The 20,587-nt window shown below is 41.0% G+C and overlaps 1 protein-coding gene across 7 annotated transcripts in view; it reads left to right on the top strand.

Moving 5' to 3' along the window:
• Positions 1 to 280: 280 nt before the first annotated feature.
• Positions 281 to 20,587, top strand: part of NCOA1 (nuclear receptor coactivator 1) — a 219,647-nt gene continuing 199,340 nt past the window's right edge. For 6 of the 7 annotated variants that reach the window (XM_027555936.1, XM_027555934.1, XM_027555939.1 and 3 more), the window contains exon 1: positions 281 to 659. The gene's annotated coding sequence lies outside the window, so the exon portion shown is untranslated. Of the gene's footprint in view, positions 660 to 1,111; positions 1,193 to 20,587 lie in introns of those variants that run through there. The other variant, XM_027555935.1, reaches the window with a different exon arrangement.

The following is a 20,587-nucleotide window of genomic DNA, read 5'->3' as shown; positions in this document are numbered from 1 at the left end:
CCCTAGGGCCTGCGGCCGGCAGGGGGCGCGGGGCGGCTCCGCGGTCCGCCGCCCCGCGGCGGGGGCACTGGCTGCCCCGGACGAGCCGTCGGAGCTCGCGGGCACCGGGTCGCGGCGGCCGGGCCAGGTTGAGGGTTCAGGGGCAGCGCGCCGGGCGGGGCGGCGGGCGGCGGGGCGGGGCGGGGCGACCGGGAGCCGGCGGGGCGGGGCGGGGCGGGGCGCGAAGGGGGCGGGGCCGCGAGCGGGGGGCGGTGGCGGCGGCGGCGGCGGCGGCAGCCGAGGAGGAGGAGGAGGAGGAGGAGGAGGAGAACATGGCGGCCGCGGAGAGCGGCTGAAATGCCTGTTCTTCAGGCCAGGAGAGCGGGAGTCTTGACGCGATTCTCGAAGCCTTCTCCTTAGACGGCCGGATCGCGGCCTCCAGCGCCTCGGCCGCCCTGTTCCCTGTTGCTCCGTCCAGCGGAGCCTGCGTCGGGTCCGTTCTGCATCCCCCCTGAGGGGGGACCCCCTGGCTCCGGAGGAGGGGGCCGGAGAGCCGCGGCGGCGGCGGCGGCGGCGGCGGCGGGCTCCCGGCCCGAGCAGCAGCGGAGGCCGCGGCGGCGCCGCCACGGTCGCGGGAGAGCGCGGCGCCCGTCAGCGCGGCCCAGAGGCGGCGGCAGCAGGTGAGTGGCGGGCGGCGGGCGCCGAGCCTCCCGGTGGGTGCAGCTGTCACGAGCCGCGCGGCCGCCGAGGCCCTAGGGGGCGGGAGCAGCTGGCGCCCCCTCCGCCCCCCGCTCTCCTTTCTCTCCGCTAGTCCCCCCCTCCCACTTTCCCCGAGTTCTCCCTCGGCCTCGCGCGGCTGGAGGGGGCGGAGGTCGCAGCTGTCATGGGCACCAGCTGGGGGCTGCGTCGCGGAGGGAAACTGCTGCAGCAGCGACTTTGGCTTGCCCGGGTTTCCCAGTTGCCCTAGTTAGCGCGGACCGGGCGAGCATCCGCGGAGGGTACGCGAGGCTCGCGGCGGCCGGCCCGGCGTGGGGAGCGGCGCCCCGAGCCCGCGGGCGCTCCCCGCCGCCGCCGCCGCCGAGAGGGGGAGCCGGAAGTCGGCGCCGGCGCCCCTCGGCCGGGGCGAGCGCGGTGACCTTGGCAAGCCGGGTAACCTCTCCGAGTCTTCGCTTGCCGGGACTGCGAAATGGGGATGACCGTGGCGAGCCTTCCCGTAAGCCTCAGCCTTCGACGGCGCTTCTGTTTTACACCCCGCGCACTTGCTTTTCCCATCTCCAGACAGAGGGATTTCGAAGGCAGAAATGGGATGGATAAGTGAGATTTTTTTTTCCTGTTGTGTCTAGGGTTTGGTCCCCATCGTCAGATTCCGCTGAAAGGAGGTAGGAGTGGAGAGTAGGGCGGGCAAACACGTCGGCTGGACGACTGAGGGGTGGGATGGGTTAATGGTCAGCCCGACCGAACTCGAGCCTTTCCCTAGTCGCTTGGAAGAGTAATGGGAGAAACCGGACACCAGGATCCCCGCTCTTACTACCCAGTTATGTTTTTGTTTGTTTGTTTTTGAAGCAGTCACTCCCATGTACTATAGACACTGCCTCAGTTGACGGTGTTAGAGGGAGACGGAGGGTTTGACAATAAAGCCTGTGTGTGTGACAAGGACAGTCCGTGCTGCTGTGGCTGCAGAGTTTGGTGGGGAGGAAAACTTTAAGCTGGAGGATGTTTTAGCTTTTCAGACTTGACTTCGTTCACTGTAGGCGTTGAAGAGGCAGGTGTCCTTGTGGAGAAGGTGACTTTTTAATTTTTTTCTTTTTTCTTTTGAGATGGTGAATTTTTAATGTCGAGTATGATGGTGGTGAATGAAGGGTTCTTGAGTGAATTGCAGTCCCGGCACCCTCTGTTGATGCCAAGAGTAATCTCTGTGGCGATGATTTGTGAGGGCTGAGGCTTACACTTCAGTGATTAAGAAATCTTCAAGTGTCTGTGTAAAACATTGCTGCGGTGCAGCCTAGATTATACTCTACAGCTGAAGGGATGGATTTCAGGGGTTAAATTTGAGGTTTGTCTTCAATTCTGGAATTGGTTGAAGGTTAGTCTCAAAAAAAAAAAAAAAAAGTTGGCCAAAGGGGCCTCTCAGCTTGTTTCACAGAAGCTGTGATGTAGTAGGAAGGGGGTCAGATTTCTTCATGTTGAGAGTAATGTGAAAAGAAAGTATTTGCTTGGGTCTTTTGGCTCCTGAACTAGAAATAGTTTTGGGTTAAAGGTAGCAGTGGGATTTGATTTAGCTTAATAAATGGGCATTCCTTGTACTATTTGTTGTAAACTACATGCAACTGCAAATGTTTCTTTTATATCTCCTCTACTTTGTGGGTCTAATTTGGTTTTGTGAACTAGGTTTGGAAATGGTTTGCCTCTATTTCTTATTCAGAATTTATGCTTTGGAAACAATGGATCAAAAAGGGGGCCCAAATAGGGAATATATGGTATGGAGAGAAAAAGCAGGGGTGCTGCTTATAAGAACAGAGATTCCGTTTGATTTTTGTAGACGTTTTGCACTGATGATTTATTTCATTTAGTTAACTCATGATGAAGTTTGGTTTTTAAGGTGCAAAATTTGAATTTTACATAGTTTATAGTTAATCTTTTCTTCATTTCTTTCTGAGAAAATCTGTAGGATTGAATCTTTTAAATTGCTTTTTGTGTGGTTTAAGCCAAGGGAGTATTTTAGATCTGCATTTTTGGGTAAGTGGTTTTATTGAAAAAAAGTGCTTGATGGGACTAATGGTGATTGTTCCATTTAAACTGGGATTATATAGACAATGCATTTTCCTGCCTCTTTCTGCCAACATTTGTTTTTCTTTCTCCTTCAATTCCAGGGTTTCATTTCTAGAAATCTGGGCTGGAAACAGAAGCAGCAGTTTGTATAATCCCAAGAACTTGCTTATGCCAGGAAGCTGTAAGGGTAGCATGAAGTGGGTGTGGTACAAAGATACTGCCAATATTTAAGAACAGTGTAACTGTTGAGGGAGTCTAGGGTCAAACTTTAATTTTTGTTGAATTTCCTGTTTTCTTTGTATGTGTTAATCTTTTGGTGGGCAGAGGATTGGGTTGCTCTGGTGCTGACTGGTACATATTGTGATAGCACTCACACATTTTCATGCTTTTGCTCTATAGGAAAGGGTGGTAAACATGCTTAAATAATTTAAAGATGTTCCCAGGATGAAATGTTGTCTTCATGTACTCTTGATCCTGCTAATCCACTGATCAGTCTTTATCAGGACTAAATGTTGAGTAAGTGATGAGGGTGGCATAGAGGTGCTGAAAGCTGGAGAGGGGAAGAAAGGATATTGGACATTCTTTGAAAATCTTTTCTCTTTTGGACTATGTATCACAGTATGATTTATAATTCTTTTTAAAGAACATCTCTGTTGTCATCAATTTCACATACCTTCTCTTAGATATTACCTTCATTCCTCACTTTAGCTTGTCTTTATTGCCCTATCCCCCAGGGACTCCACATTGTTTGAATATGTTACGTATCTTTTGGGGTTGGTTGGTCTTAAACCATATGGCCTAAAATAGCTTTCATTTTAGGGCAAGTATGGGAGGTCAACACAGGCACACACCACTGAATAGAATCTTCTAAGTCATCGGGTAGAGGAAATCCCAAGATGCTCATTATTCCCTTGGCCGTGATTTTCACTTTCTACCTATGATAATCAGAGTTTCTCAGGGGGCCATTAGCTGCTTTTCTTGCAGAGGTCTGGAAACATGTGGTGGGGTCCTTGTTACATTACCTCCAAATATCGGTGCAAAGAGGGTGGGACTGGGTGAAGTACATGTGTTTCAGGAGTTGAATAGCAGAGCACTGTATTTAGTTTGGGCTGCAGAACCATACAGATTTCTCCCCACCTCATATAGCTTTCCTAAAAGTGGGACAGACTAGACTTTAGGAAAGGACTTCTTTAGTGCTTTTCTCCCAGGTTAACCAGTAGCTTAGCTCTTGGTTGTTGGTCACTAAGGATGGACCGTGTGGTCTCTGACCTTTTTTCTTAACATCAGAGATGAGGTCTAGTCAATTCAAACCTTCCTTTCTCTCTTTTTTGTTAGTCAGATTTTGTGCCTCTTACCATATGGTGTCAGAGGTCATAAAATAGCCTCATAGCAACTGTGTGCCATTCTTGATTGCTTAGTTTAAGGAAGAGGTGCAGATTTTTTCCTTTAATTCTAGATGATGTTTTGTGGGTGCACCATATTTGGATTAACGTACCAATGGTTATTTTATATTTCTGCAAGATACTTGGTTGAAAAAGAAGAATTATTACAAAACACTGATTCCAACATTTAAGTCCAATTCTTAAAATGCAAGTAGAGTGGATTGTTGTATATCTGTGTGTCCTCCTCCATTTCCCCATCTGCAACACGGTACTGCTGAGGCTCCTTGAAATGACAGACTTTTAGAAAAGCTTAGTATAGTTGTCATACTTAGAAGGTGAAGCTGCAATCACTGGAGGAGTTGTAGAAGACTTCAGATTAATCAGTCTAGTCACCCTCATCTTAGATATAGTTGATCTAATCTCTCCCTAGTCTTTCCAGGAGGCTCTGAATGGTAAAGAATTCGCCTGCAATGCAGGAGACACCAGTTCAATCCCTGGGTTGGGAAGATCCCCTGAAGAAGGAAATGGCAACCCCCTCCAGTATTCCTGCCTTGGGAAATCCCATGGACAGAGAGGCCTGGAGGACCACAGTTCATGGGATCGCAAAGAGTCAGACACGATTCAGTGACTAAACAGCAATCTCTCCCCATGGATATGTTTCAGTGTGGAGGGTGGGGAAGCTGGGCTTTATTGGTAAGTACTGGACCTGAGCATCAGGAAAGCACAGGCCAGATCTGTAACGCTGGGTGCCAGTACAGAGGTGAAATGCACCTATTAACAGGACCAGAATTCTAATAACACTGAATTATCCAGTGTTTCCAGAATGGTGCTTCATTTTTGCCTTGTAATTTTGCCTGGCTTGTAACTTTGAGGCAATTTTTAAGCTTCTTTTGAGAATGGATGTTTGACTTCAGACAGGGATGATGTCCTGGCTCTTCTACTTAGTGGGTGTAACCTTGTGCTAGTTATTTAACCACTGTAAACCTCAGATTTTCATGCTTAAAATTGAAATAATGTACTTAAGCTCATATTGTTGTGGTCTTGGAATTAACATATTAAATAAGAAGATAATATTGGAACGTACTAAGACTTTATTCTACATTCCATATCCTAAACACATCACTGTCTAATCCATCATCAGATTATTTGATTCTTTTCTTTACAGTTTCTTGGATTTCTCTGTTTTTTCTGCCTCTACAGTCTGGTCCTGTCATTTTGCATATACAGTAATTAGCGTTACATGAACTCTGTGGGCCTTTATCCTTAAAGGAATTTCTTCATCGTTAAATGAACACATTGGTTTGAGTTCATATTTCTTCCTGTGCTGAAATTCTGTGATTTATAACTGTTTGCCTGCATGCATTTATTTGCCTGACTAATTCATCCTACATATAAATGATGAAAAAATTCTTTTCTGAAATATTTTTTGGTATTACTGTTTTTAATGGACACTCTGTGGACAAATTTATCAAATGTAAATCATTTAAACTGTTCTTATATTTCTCATTCCAGTAAATTTATTGCAGATGGTATATGCAGAAATGCTTTGTAAACTGTAAAGTGCTATACAAGAAAGTATTATAATCACTTGTAGATATCTTGCTTCTTTGATTATACATGTTTCGTTTCTTTATTTAAAGTGTTTCCTTTATCTTTATCTTTTGATCTTCAAAAACAGTCAAAGCCGGTATGTTCTCTCGAAAGCTTGATTTTTATCGCACTCCTTTAGTATCAGTTACTCAGTTTGTTCTATAAATAAATTCCTTTCTTCCTTTCCTCCTTTATTTATTTTTTTGAAAGAGTTTCTCTTATTAGTGTATGTTGAATGGGTTTTCCTAATTAGATAAAAAAATCCTTGGGATAACATGAACCACAAGATTTAGAGCAAAGAGGCCTTAATGGTAATTTGGAATAACCTTGTTAATAATGTTATAGATGAGAACACTAAGGCCAGACAAATATGTTAATTTTCATGGGTAACATAATGTCTTTACTTGGGCAGGAACCCAGGTATTCAGCTCCCAGTCTTCTTAATGAGAGTTACTCTTTGTGTTTGAAAGTTATTTCAAAGAGATTTAAAATTTTAAGAATTTTAGTAAGATTTTGAGTAATGTATAAGGTAGGAAGAAAGGAGTATTTTCGTTTTTTGGCCAAAAGTTGGCTGTCAGATATTATAATAAGGTATTAATCAGAAATTAATTAAGGCTGCTCTCTCAAAAAGCACAGAAGTGCCTGGAGAGAAATATATGCTTTTCTTGTATGGCCCTCACCCTTTAAAGCCAGTAAATGTTTATTGAGGACTGTCTCTGAGACACATTGAGACACACTGTATGCAGGTATCGTGCTTGCTCTACATGTTATATTTTATAAGGAAGGTTAAGTGGCTGTTATACGATTGCACAGCTTGTTGGTATTGGGGCTGACATTTGAGTCCAGGTCTTGAGACCTGGAATCTCCAACATACCTCTACACTGGCTTCTCTCCAAGCGTGTTAGCCGCATGTGGCCACATTGCACCCCTCTGTTCTTGTCTGGACTCCTTTCTGTCGTCTTCATGTGCAGTAGAGACGGCTGTAGTCTCCATTGCTTTCTGATGACCCAGGAGCCATGAAGCAGTTACTTAATGAAAGTATCACTTTAAGATTTTCATGCTGTTTCTGATCTCACCTTTGTACTTAGTAATGTTGATTCTTTGGTGCTTCTGGTCTAGCTTATCTTTGAATGGTTGGTTTGGAGTCTTAGCAATACAATTCTGCCTCTCAAGTTTTGTTAGTATTTGAATAGCTAGAGCTTAGGGTATTTTTTTTTCATTTGAAATAAATTGCTTGGTCATTCTCTGTGTTTCCACTTGTATTTTGAATGATTGGTCTTAATCTGATAGCTTTAATATATTGCATTGTTAGTTTGCCTATATGGTTAAAATATTTACATGCTTTTATTATCAAGCACAGATTCAATTGTTTAACAGAAGATATTCTGTTGTGAGTGTGTTTGTATATATACAGATAATCATACCGTATTTGACCAAATAGTTGAAGGATGAAGTGTCCTTGCCTTTCAAAATACCTGTATGTGTAATACTGGCTTTACTGTGCTGAGTTTGTTTGGAGGAAACTAGGGAAAAGATACTTGTTCTGCAGAGTCTTAAGTCCTCCCTCCCTCTCCATTCCAGATGGTACAGGAAATCTGTTTTAGAATTTCTAAGGGTGTACTCAATCATTCATTCAAGACATAGTTATAAGAGTACTTGTTCAAGGTGCTGTGTTGTGAAAACATAGAAAAGTTAAATGATAAGATATAGATCCTGTTTTTACAGAGATTATGACCTAAGAGAGGTGATAAAATGACACACAAATACCTGTAGTACTAATTAAATGTGATGAGTGCGATGAGAGAGGTACTGAAATAGTATACTTTGAGGAATCTGGAGAGCAAGCAATTATTTTCATTTAAAAGAGATCAGAGCAAGTTTCGTGGAGGGCTTGTTGTTGGACGGGAACATTGAAGGCAGGGGATGATTTCTCTCTGAGTGAGGAGGAGGAGAGCAGTATATTCAGGAAGATTAAATAGCAAAGATGAAAGGACAGAAAAGCTTGGGGTTATTTTGGGAGTAATGAAGGGGGAAAGTGTAAGCAGGAAGGTGGCACCAGCTGAAGTGGGAGAAGGAACCAGATGTTCTGGGTGCAGTTGTAAGACATTAAAGGATTTTAATGGAGGGAGGTGGTGAGGAACAGTGAAGTTTGTAGATCTGGAAGAAAATGAAAAGTGTCAGTTTTCCAAATCTACGTGGATCTTTTTTTGGCAGGTTTTACACCCCAAATTTTATATTTTCATAGTTTTTGAAATGATTCCATATGTAAGGCTTACCACACTGGGAACTTACTCATTTTTATGTATATTTGAGAACAGACTTTTTTTTCCCTTTTCTTGGTAGAAGTTAGTACAAAATCTTTTTCACTGGCTTGTGCTTTTTTTTTCCCCCCCAGTAGCTATTTCTTTAAACAGTGTGTTATCATTTGGCATTCTTAAGATGATGCAGCAGACTTGTTTTTCAAGTGTAAAAATGTCATCTCCTTATGTAAATATATGTCACTGTATAAGTTAGATTGGTCATGCAAGTTGAAAGCCCCTGGCTCTCAATATAGTTCATGATTTATTTTACTGATTTATTTATGCCCTGCCATGTTCCAGAAAGGATTTAAAGCAGGATATGTCATGAAAAGTCTTGGACCTTGTTCGAGCCCTGTCTATTATTTGACTGAATCGCTAGCCAACATTACACTGAGGGAACAGTGTTGAAGACAACTGGTGTCACAGAATGTGCTGCAGTTGTGTCTTTTGCCAACTGGTAGTGATTCAGAGATGGATACAATATAATTAGACTACCTTTAAGGATAAGTCCTTCGAACTTTGAGAGCATGTAAGGAAAATTGGTTGGAAGGAACTCACGGAGGGCTTTGACCCTTGGGAGCCCAGGCACATTTAGAGCAGTGGTCTCTACAGTAGGGTTTATATAAAATTATCTGGGAAATGGGAGAAATACTAGAGGTCTGTTTGAAAGATTCTTTATTTTCAGTCAGCTGTGATGTTTTTTAGTTCATAGGAGCATGGGTAATTAGATTTTTAGATTTATTATTTTATTTTATTTTATTTTTTTTTAGATTTATTATTTTAAATAGTAGACTCTTAACATGTATTGTTGCAATAGGAAGTCACCATGCAGATCTTTTATAAAATATTTCATCCAGTTTAGCTGGTCATCTTGAGGCAAAGGACTTAAGTATTGTCTAATCTGAAGATGACTTACTAATTTTTCTTTCACGAAAACACAAATTTCAGATACAAATGTCTGAAATTTGCTGACATTTTCCTCTCACAGGTGTCTGTGAATTATATACTACCTACCTGATATTTATGAAAATTAACAGACTTAATCTGTTGCTTTGGGATGATAGGTAAATTCATAACAGTGACCCGAAAAGTAACTACCTTTCAAGACGAAATCCACTATTATGAAGAGAGGTTATTTGGAATGGATATTTGGATATTTCCAATTCTAAACATCCAAAATTGATATTTGGAATTATTTCCATCATTATTGGATTTAATTGCTGAAGATGATATGATCTTAAAACTTTAAGAATATTTTTATATGTACACTTGAACTTGAAAACAGAATTTTCTGACCTGTATAAAAATCTAGTAAAAACTGAGAATATATTAATTAAAAAGGCATTACTATCTGATTAGTTAGTAAGAACAACTGATTGTCATCAGGAAATATGGAAATGCACTATCTGAATTTTAGCAAAGACATTTGCATAAATGGTGAACAGGATTGAAGATTGAATATCATGTGGAGGTTTACTCAGTGCAGCAAGTGTGATGCAGTTCTTTCCTTTGTCTTACTCGTCTTTGTGAAGTATGTTTTTGGGCTATGATTACCGTTAAAACCAAATAAAACAATTACCTATTATGAAAATGAACCGAATTTAGAACCAGACTTTTAAGTTGCTATATTACAAAATGTGAAAGCAAAATTAAAAAGTGATTTAGTGTTCATTATGTTTTTCCTCGTATGGGCCGCTCTCTTATTGGACTTCCTTTGTGGTTCAACTGGTGAAGAATCCACCTGCCATGTGGCAGACCTGATTGCGATCCCTGGGTTGGGAAGATAACCCTGGAGAAGGGAAAGGCTACCCACTGCAGTATTCTGTCCTGGAGAATTCCATGGACTGTGTAGTCCTTGGGGTCATAAAGAGTGGGACACAACTGAGCGGCTTTGACTTTTCACATGTTATTCTTAACAAAAATGGTGGTAGTATTAATAGTATTTATTAGGGATAGCACAAGCTGTGTCATCAATAGGTAAATTAAATGTTTAAAAATGGTAAATTAAAAAAAATGGTAAATTTTATTATAATAAGCATCATTTTATGTTTCCATTTTTAGGTATGCTTTATAAGGCACATAATTTATTGGTCTAGTGAGCAATGTATATAAATTATAAATAAATATACCTATATGGCTTCTCATTCAAAACCTTTTTAACTGTGGGATATATGATAAAAATACTTACCACAGTTATATAGGAGGGGTTCTTTTTTTCTTTTTCTTTGTAGTATAAGTATTTATTACTCTGGTATTGTAAATCAGTTAAGGAGGATAACATTCTTGTTGGGACTTAAGAGAAGCTCCAACTCCACCACTAGCACCCAAAGTTGAAATTCTACTTAAACTATTTCTTGAAAAGTTAACACATGAACAGTGAAACATTATTATCATGTGGTGTACTAGTATTGCACATAAGTATATTCTAAATAATCCCATTGCTATGTATTTTGTGCATTCGATGATCTACCTAATCAAAATGTATTGATACATGCGCTTTATCGTACATATGTACTGTGTATGAAAGTGAAAGTGAAAATCGCTCAGTCATGTCCGAGTCTGCGACCCCATGGACTTTACAGTCCGTGGAATTCTCCAGGCCAGAATACTGGAGTGGGTAGCCTTTCCATTCTCCAGGGGATCTTCCCAACCCAGGGATCGAACCCAGGTCTCCAGCATTGCTGAGCCACAAGGGAAGCCCTAATCATACATTATCTGCTCCATACTTATCAGTTCAGTTCAGTTCTGTTGCTCAGTCGTGTCCAACTCTTTGCAACCCCATGAATCACAGCACGCCAGGCCTCCCTGTCCATCACCATCTCCCGGAGTTCACTCAAACTCACGTCCATCGAGTTGGTGATGCCATCCAGCCATCTCATCCTCTGTCATCCCCTTCTCCTCCTGCCCCCAGTCCCTCCCAGCAGCAGAGTCTTTTCCAATGAGTCAACTTCGTATGAGGTGGCCAAAGTACTGGAGTTTCAGCTTCAGCATCATTCCTTCCAAAGAACACCCAGGGCTGATCTCCTCTAGAATGGGTTGGTTGGATCTCCTTGCAGTCCAAGGGACTCTCAAGAGTCTTCTCCAACACCACAGTTCAAAAGCATCAATTCTTCGGCGCTCAGCCTTCTTCACAGTCCAACTCTCGCATCCATACATGACCACTGGAAAAACCATAGCCTTGACTAGACGGACCTTTGTTGGCAAAGTAATGTCTCTGCTTTTGAATATGCTATCTAGGTTGGTCATAACTTTTCCTTCAAAGGAGTAAATGTCTTTTAATTTCATGGCTGCAATCACCATCTGCAGTGATTTTGGAGCCCCCCAAAAATAAAGTCGGTCACTGTTTCCACTGTTTCCCCATCTATTTCCCATGAAGTGATGGGGCCAGATGCCATGATCTTAGTTTTGTGAATGTTGAGCTTTAAGCCAACTTTTTCACTCTCCTCTTTCACTTTCATCAAGAGGCTTTTTAGTTCCTCTTCACTTTCTGCCATAAAGGTGGTGTCATCTGCATATCTGTGGTTATTGATATTTCTCCCGGCAATCTTGATTCTAGCTTGTGCTTCTTCCAGCCCAGCGTTTCTCATGATGTACTCTGCATGGAAGATAAATAAGCATGGTGACAATATACAGCCTTGACGTACTCCTTTTCCTATTTGGAACCAGTCTGTTGTTCCATGTCCAGTTCTAATGGTTGCTTCCTGACTTGCATATAGTTTCTCAAGAGGCAGGTCAGGTAGTCCGGTATTCCCATCGCTCTCAGAATTTTTCACAGTTTATTGTGATCCACATAGTCAAAGACACTTACAAGCACATCCATTAACTAAAAGTGTTGCATAACATGTAAAATGACTTACCATACATACCATGTTTTAAAAGTGTTTAAGTTACATTTATTACATTTTTGTATATCTCTTTGGGGACCTTATTATTGCTTTAATTTATTTTGGCATACATAGTATTTTTTGTCACATAGATACCTATTATACAACATATGTAATTAATATTACATAGAACACACTAATAATTATACATGCCCTATTAAGTCAGATCATTTTTAGTCAATATACTTATTATAATAGATAATCAATTCTTAATTACCAATTTTAGGAAGAGTTCTTAAGAACCCTTGGAATTCATGGACTAAGAGTCTCTAGTTAGGCTTTGGGTGAGTGGTGTCTGTGAACATTCTGAAATTATGTATATGCAAAATTCTATGAGTCTTTCTCTGGAGAGAAATTCATCAGATCCCAAAAGGGTCTGTGACCTCCCCAAAGGTTAAGAACCTCTTTTGTTAAGGACTGGGACCTCAATAACTCCATTCATCCAGTCTTAGTCTTTTGCCAAGTTTAATGGATATATCTGATGTCATTACTTAGGCCCGCAGTATGACTGGATTTGCAGTCTGTTTTTCCATTTTGCAATAGATGTGATTGCAGTGCCTTTGGCCTTTACAGTTGTTTGAGCTCCTATCTGTTTGTTGTACAACTACCTGGTCTTTATCACTTAGCAGCTTTTAGATATCATTTCCCACTTTTTCCCCCAAAATCCCAGTGAAAAAGAGTGGATCTTTTGTATGAGTGTGAAGATGGCAATGCATGAATGTATAGAAGAGCCCAGTATCAATTCGTGTATAGGGACACCCTGCTGGGTAGGCTGGAATTTGCAGTTGTTGTGGTTTTAATCTCTTTGTAAGCATCTGAATCTCAGCTCTTCAGAGTCCTTAAGGTCTGATTTGACATATGCTAAAAACACTTTCCAAGTCCTATCAGCTCTTTACATCTGTTCCTTTTTTCCTCACTGTCGTCATTCTAATCTAGGCCTGATATTTGTGAAAGTACCCCAGAATGGTCTCACTGTCCCCTGGGAGTTGCTTCTTCAGTCTGTCCTAAATTTTGTTTTGGAACAATCATCCTAATTTTTATTTTCATTGCATTACTTTGTTTAAACCCTTCAATGGCTCCTCATTACTGTCAAGATAAAGTTCCTTAGTCTGGCATTTAAAGCTTTCCAGTGTCTGGCACCAACTTGCTTTTCTGGTCTCATTTCCCACTCGTCTCCCCTAATGAACTGCTCAAAGTAAAATCGTCAGCACTGTCCCTTATACATCCCTTGGGCTTCTCTGTTTGCCACCCTTTATTTTTCGTTTCCCTGGAATGTTCTCCCTTATCCTGTGAAATTCTGCATATTCTTTAAAGCTCAGCTCAGTTTCCAACTTGCTTGTTAAGTGTTCAGACTGTAAAATTTGAAAAAATCCCTTCCTTCGATGAACTCTTTTAATATTTATTTTCTTTATTATTAACTTGACACTTTATACTGCATTTATACTTTGGAGTTTTTGTTTTCATGCATCCTGTCTCCCAAATTAGGGTATGAGAATGGCAAAGGGGATCATGTTTTATTATCTGTCCTCTGCAGTGTCTTGTACTTGTAGATATTAAAATATTTGACAACTTACATTGATTAAATCATGATAGTACTTAAGTACTTATTAATGTACTTAGAGAAATAGGCCTTTTTTGTATGTGTGCCCTTGGAGCTCAGTCAGTAAAGAATCTGCCTGCAGTACAGGAGACCTGGGTTCAATCCCTGCATTGGGAAGATCCCCTGGAGAAGGAAATGGCAAACCACTCCAGTTTCCTTGCCATGAAAAATCTCATGGGCAGAGGAGCCTGGTGGGCTGCAGTCCATGGCGTTGCAAAGAGTCGGGCACGACTGAGTAACTAACACACTGGAATACTCATACAACATATCTAGGAATCCTCTTTACTGGTTTCAGAGTATTTGGGAAATTGAATTGGAAATCAGATGTTGCTCAGACGGCTTGTAAGTCCTACAGCACAAGAAGTCGGCTGTCAAGGGCTGTGTTCAGAAGTCTGGGGGTAACCTGGTGACTCTTTGTTCTCCAGTGTCTTGCTCCACTTGCCTTGGATAATAGAAAACCTTGTGTGTGTTCAGCTCTCTCCTTTGCTTTGCTGGAGACACAGATTCCTAATATCTTGAGGAATACTACATTTCTGTTTTAATTTTTTAACACATTCTCCTCAATAGAAGATAAAGTTTGATGGAATACCTGTTGTTTGCATGTAAGGGGCACCATGAGGTAGTTGTACCTTAGAGTTTCCATCCTTCAGGGAGATTATAATTCCTATAGGGAGTCTCCTTTGCTTTTAGTCATACACGAATTAAAAAAAAATGTCATAAGGGAGTATATAACTGGTTTACTTAGTTGCCAGATGAGATATGGGGAACTCCTCTAGCACTTATTTTTAGCACTCTCTTGAAATTTATTATCATTTATACCTTTCTTACCAACCACATTGTAAATAATAGGAAGTAGATACCATTTATTGTGTTAGTTATATATGCCAGAACCACAGTGCATTTCAAGTCCTTTACTGTAGTATACATGTAAGTGTGTTACCCGTGTTGCCAGGAACATGATCTGGGTAGGTTTCCTGCAGGAAATGGAATTTCAGTTAGATTTCTAGGATTTGAAATGATACTTGTAGCATCATCCCTTGGAATATGTTTAAAAAAAAAAAAAGGTGGGGTTGGGGGATTCTGTAGTTAAAATAATGAAGTACAATGTTTGCTCAATACCTGAACATGGAACCTCCTTGGTTACTATGCTTTTGGCACTGAAGTGACCCATGTCACTTTGTCTTGTAACCCATTGGCCAAAAGTAGTCACAGGGCACTACTTGTGGAGCTAGGCAATGTGGGCAAGAAATGAATATTCAGTGATAGTAAATATCTGTGCCCCACTACAGTATAGCAGACTTGGCTTTCTTCAGAGCCATGAATACTAGAATTGGTAGCGTCCTGCTTGGAGTCATTGAAATAAAGAAGAATTGTTTTTGTGTGTCAGTCTAAAGGGGACTTTATTATTAAATTTATTTGTGAAAAGAACTTGTAGTTTTGAATGGTAGCTTCTTGAGACAGTTACAGGAGAAATTTTTACTAATGTCTCTAGGAGTAGATACTATAAGTTGTTTTAGTTTAGATGGTTTGCTACCACCTTTAGAGTAGGTATTTGAAACAGGTAGGAAGTGTTATTTGGCTTCAGTAAAACTGATCTAGAATTTTTCCTCATGTACTGCTAAGATTATAAGGTGAGAAAAGAGAGGACATAAAGAGCTTTCAGATTGTATTAGAAGCCATGTACTGTCTGAGGATTTCTTAAAATTTCTCTTTACAGGTCTTGGAAGTCTTTTCTTTTCCTCTTATCAACATATTATTGCTAATTAATTAAAATATGTTTTCTCCATTTTCTGTTTGTCTTTTAATGCTTGGTTTGATAAGGACTGGCTGGTGGTTAAAATGTTGGCCAAGTGTCCAGGATTTGAAAGTGCAGATTTTATACATGTTATTTATACATGAGGCTTATTTTCCCTATGACTTAATTCTAATGTCACCAACCCTGAACTTTTTAGACCTTAGGATTTCTTTCTGACTACGTTCTAGTATTTTCTTCCTTTTTAAATTAAAAATAAATCATATGTGTAATACATGACTATATTCAAATAATAAGTTCAAGGAAATGGGAATATATAGAATTAAAAGGTGAAAGTCTCCATAGTGAACTTGATACTGGTAATTTAGGCTGTGTAGTGTCCCCTTTCCCCCCTTTCCAGGTGTTGCTATATCCTACCCCTTGGCCAGGAGGTGAGCATGTGACTTAGGCTTGGTCTATTAACACTCCATTTCTCTGGAAATAGTGATTGCTACAGGATGGCCATATGACCAAAGCAGGTTCAGACCCCCCTTCCTTGAGATTGAAAAGCAGATATTGGACATGGGACAGGTTCATTCCTTTAGAATTGCTAAGGTGAGATAGCGTGTGCTTGGCCAAGTAAAGAAACCTATGTGCCATAGGAAAGAATGCCAACATAAAGACAGAAGCTGAGTGACCACAGACACACTCACAGATGCACAGTCATATAGCCTCACACGCTTGCATGTGAAGCATGGAGTCGTTGGAGTCTCTGGCTCCACTTGAACCTTAAAGTAGATCCACTTTGTATTTTCCGGTTAAATGAGCTACTCAACTGCCTAACTTGTGTGAGTTTGAATATTGAATTTCTGTCTCTTGGAACTGAAAGAGTCCTGACCAGTTCAGACCCCTGTTGTCAGCTTCCCTCTCCTTCCCTCCCCTCTACCCACAGGATCAAGCTTTTTGAATTATTACAGGCTTTTAAAAACTTAATATCATGAAAATCTTTCTGTGTTAGAATATGAAGGAGCCATTTTACTTTACATAAAATTCTGCATAGAGTTGCATTAGATGTATTTTCCATAGTTTATGTAACCATCCCTCTTTTGATAGACATTTAAACTAGTTTTTCTGTTTCAAGATATATTTTGGTAAACATGCTAGTTTGAACTTGTTTTTGTATATGTATGAGAACATACCTATGGAATTAATGATTATGCATATTTTAAAACATTGATGTCCTTTCAAAACATTTCTCCAAAGGCTCTACCAATTTATGCTTTCACTAAGAGTATATGATAGTCACTGCTCTCCCCTGACTTTATCAGCTCTGGATACTAATGGTCATTTCTATTTTGGCCCTGTCTGGTGGGTGAAAATGGTATAAAGCATTGTTGTATTTGAAGTTCCCTGACTATTGATACAGTTGATCATCTCTCTGATGTCTTTTTATTGGATTTTCCCCCCAAGACTTTCTTTATTCATATTTTTTTCATGTTCTATTGGGCTGCTTGTCTTTTAAAATCGCGTCCTAGCCCTAGTATACTCATGATGTAATCATTTTATACTAATGAGGGATGGCCTTGGTAAACTGCTGATTCTGCTTCCTAGTTTGAAAGAAAGATGTGAGATATCTACTACTCCAAAACCCACGTCTTATTTATTCACAGATGTCCCTGGATATTTAATCGGTTTATATGTGATGACTTTGGATAGCTGCCCAGTTCATTTGTAGAGCTTCAGGGTACACATCTCAAGTAGATGGTCTATGGGTAAAATTGAGGTAATTTTATGGCTGAAGTAAAAAGTTGAGAAACTGTTTATTGGAGAATTTTCCAGGTCCAAATCATGGGTTTGTGATTTGTGATTGCATGGAATTTGGGCACTCACCCATTATACATTGGTGCTGAATCAGAACCACTTTCAGAGGAAAATTTTGACCCTGTGAGGAACTATTGTCTTGGCTCACCTCCATGGAGAGTTGGGTTAGCTGCAACTTAGATGTCTTTAGTGGTTAGATTCCTTAATTTTCCTAAGAGCATATTAACCTAATTCTGTACTTGATTGGCTACAAAAGTGTATAGTCTACCTGTAATTGGCAGTATAGAATAGCTAGTATGAATTCACTTACATTGCTGCCTAATTCTTACCAAACACCTAGTAGTCAGAAACAGGACTCTGAAAATTGCATTCACACATTCAATCCACTGCGTTAGAAACAATCAATCTTCACTTTCCCATTCTGTTGTTTTCCTCTATTTCTTTGCTTTGATCGCTGAGAAAGGCTTTCTTACCTCTCCTTGCTATTCTTTGCAACTCTGCATTCAAATGGGAATATCTTTCCTTTTCTCCTTTGCTTTTCGCTTCTCTTCTTTTCACAGCTATTTGTAAGGCCTCCTCAGACAGCCATTTTGCTTTTTTGCATTTCTTTTCCATGGGGATGGTCTTGCTCCCTGTCTCCTGTACAATGTCACGAACCTCCTTCCATAGTTCATCAGGCACTCTGTCTATCAGATCTAGTCCCTTAAATCTATTTCTCACTTCCACTGTATAATCATAAGGGATTTGATTTAGGTCATACCTGAATGGTCTAGTGGTTTCCCCTAACAACAGAATGGGAAAGACTAAAGATCTCGTCAAGAAAATTAGAGATACCAAGGGAACATTTCATGCAAAGATGGGCTTGATAAAGGACAGAAATGGTATGGACCTAACAAAAGCAGAAGACATTAAGAAGAGGTGGCAAGAATACACAGAAGAACTGTACAAAAAAGATCTTCATGACCCAGATAACCACAGTGGTGTGATCACTGACCTAGAGCCAGACATCCTGGAATGTGAAGTCAAGTGGGCCTTAGGAAGCATCACTATGAACAAAGCTAGTGGAGGTGATGGAATTCCAGTTGAGCTATTTCAAATCCTGAAAGATGATGCTGTGAAAGTGCTGCACTCAATATGCCAGCAAATTTGGAAAACTCAGCAGTGGCCACAGGACTGGAAAAGATCAGTTTTCATTCCAATCCCAAAGAAAGGCAATATCAAACAACACTCAAACTACTGCACAATTGCACTCAAGTCACAGGCTACTAAAGCAATGCTCAAAATTCTCCAAGCCAGGCTTTAGCAATACGTGAACTGTGAACTTCCTGATGTTCAAGCTGGTTTTAGAAAAGGCAGAGGAACAGAGATCAAATTGCCAACATCCGCTGGATCATCGAAAAAGCAAGATTCTGCTTTATTGACTATGCCAAAGCCTTTGACTGTGTGGATCACTATAAACTGTGGAAAATTCTGAAAGAGGTGGGAATACCGGACCACCTGACCTGTCTCTTGAGAAACCTGTGTGCAGGTCAGGAAGCAACAGTTAGAACTGGACATGGAACCACAGACTGGTTCCAAATAGGAAAAGGAGTATGTCAAGGCTATATATTGTCACCCTGCTTATTTAACTTCTATGCAGAGTACATCATGAGAAACCCTGCACTGGAAGAAGCACAGGCTGAAATCAGGATTGCCAGGAGAAATACCAATAACCTCAGATATGCAGATGATACCACTCTTATGGCAGAAAGTGAGTGAGTGTGTGAAGTCGCTCAGTCGTATCCGACTCTTTGCAGCCCCATAGACTGTAGCCTACCAGGTTTCTCCATCCATGGGATTTTCCAGGCAAGAGTACTGGAGTGGGGTGCCATTTCCTTCTCCAGAGGATCTTCCCAACCCAGGGATCGAACCCAGGTCTCCCACATTGTAGGCAGACGCTTTACCGTCTGAGCCACCAGGGAAGCCCTAGTGAAGAAAGTGAAGAGGAACTAAAAAGCCTCTTGATGAAAGTGAAAGAGGTGAGTGAAAAAGTTGGCTTAAAGCTCAACATTCAGAAAACGAAGATCATGGCATCTGGTCCCATCACTTCATGGGAAATAGATGGGGAAACAGCAGAAACAGTGTCAGACTTTATTTTTTTGGGCTCCAAAATCACTGCAGATGGTGACTGCAGCCATGAAATTAAAAGACGCTTACTCCTTGGAAGGAAAGTTATGACCAATCTAGATAGCATATTGAAAAGCAGAGACATTACTTTGCCAACAAAGGTACGTCTAGTCAAGGCTATGGTTTTTCCAGTACTCATGTATGAATGCGAGAATTGGACTGTGAAGAAAGCTGAGCGCCAAAGAATTGATGCTTTTGAACTGTGGTGATGGAGAAGACTGTCTTGAGTCCCTTGGACTGCAAGGAGATCTAACCGGTCCATCCTAAAGGAGATCAGTCCTGGGTGTTCATTGAAAGGACTGATGTTGAGGCTGAAACTCTAATACTTTGGCCACCTCATGTGAAGAGCTGACTTGTAAAAGACCCTGATGCTGGGAGGGATTGGGGGCAGAAGGAAAAGGAGACGACAGAGGATGAGATGGCTGGATGTCATCACCGACTCGATGGACTTGAGTTTGGGTAAACTCTGGGAGTTGGTGATAGGGAGGCCTGGTGTGCTGCGGTTCATGGGGTCACAAAGAGTCAGACATGACTGAGCCACTGAACTGAACTGAACTGAATCTTTACTTGAATCAAGCTAGAATACCAGAGAGATGCATATATTGATTGCATTGTTTTAGACTGGGGTAGAATCACTTTTACAGAATTATTATTGGTGTGATGCAGTCTGCTTTTATTGAGGGCCATTAAAACAGTTTTATGAAATTTATGATCTACAAGTGCTCCTCTTGTAGAATTGTTGTGAGGATATTATCTCCTGTGTCTCAGTGCCCTTGTTGATATTGTAACTATTGCTACTACTGTTAAGGTTAGCTGCTGATCCAGAGGACTAAGACTGAACACAAACTTAACTGATAGTTAATGGACAGATACTGCTCTTGGCTGATAGCAATTGCTTCTCCTTTCCCCAGAGGGAGGCAACTTTATGGATGAGGGGTGATGTCATGGTTGTGGCCCTGGAGCTAGATTTACTTGCTTGAATCCTGGCTTTGCAACTTCCTAGTTGTGTGTTATTTAGCCTCTTGCTGCCTCAGTGTTCTGAGGCCTCATCTATAAAATGGGGATAATAATTGTACTTATCTCCACAAGGTGGTTGTGAGAATTTTGTGACTTTAAGCATATAAAATGCTTAGAACATGTCTGGCCCAGGACACATGCAGAGAAAGTAAGGTGCTGTTATCCGCTCCCCCCCCCCCCCAATTTTTAACTGTGTAAGATGTACATAACATAAAATTTTAACCATTTTTAAATGTAAAGCTTAAGTTGCTGTCATTGTTATCATCATCATCATCATCAGAACCCATGTAAACATGTGTAGTAATTTTTTCCCCTCAGGTCTGGGTACCAGGACCAAATGCGTTTCC

This window comes from Bos indicus x Bos taurus, chromosome 11, assembly GCF_003369695.1.
Source record: "Bos indicus x Bos taurus breed Angus x Brahman F1 hybrid chromosome 11, Bos_hybrid_MaternalHap_v2.0, whole genome shotgun sequence".
NCBI classification, from domain to species: Eukaryota; Metazoa; Chordata; class Mammalia; order Artiodactyla; family Bovidae; genus Bos; species Bos indicus x Bos taurus.
The sequence above is the reverse complement of the archived record's forward strand: the minus strand, read 5'-3'. Positions and strand labels throughout refer to the sequence as shown.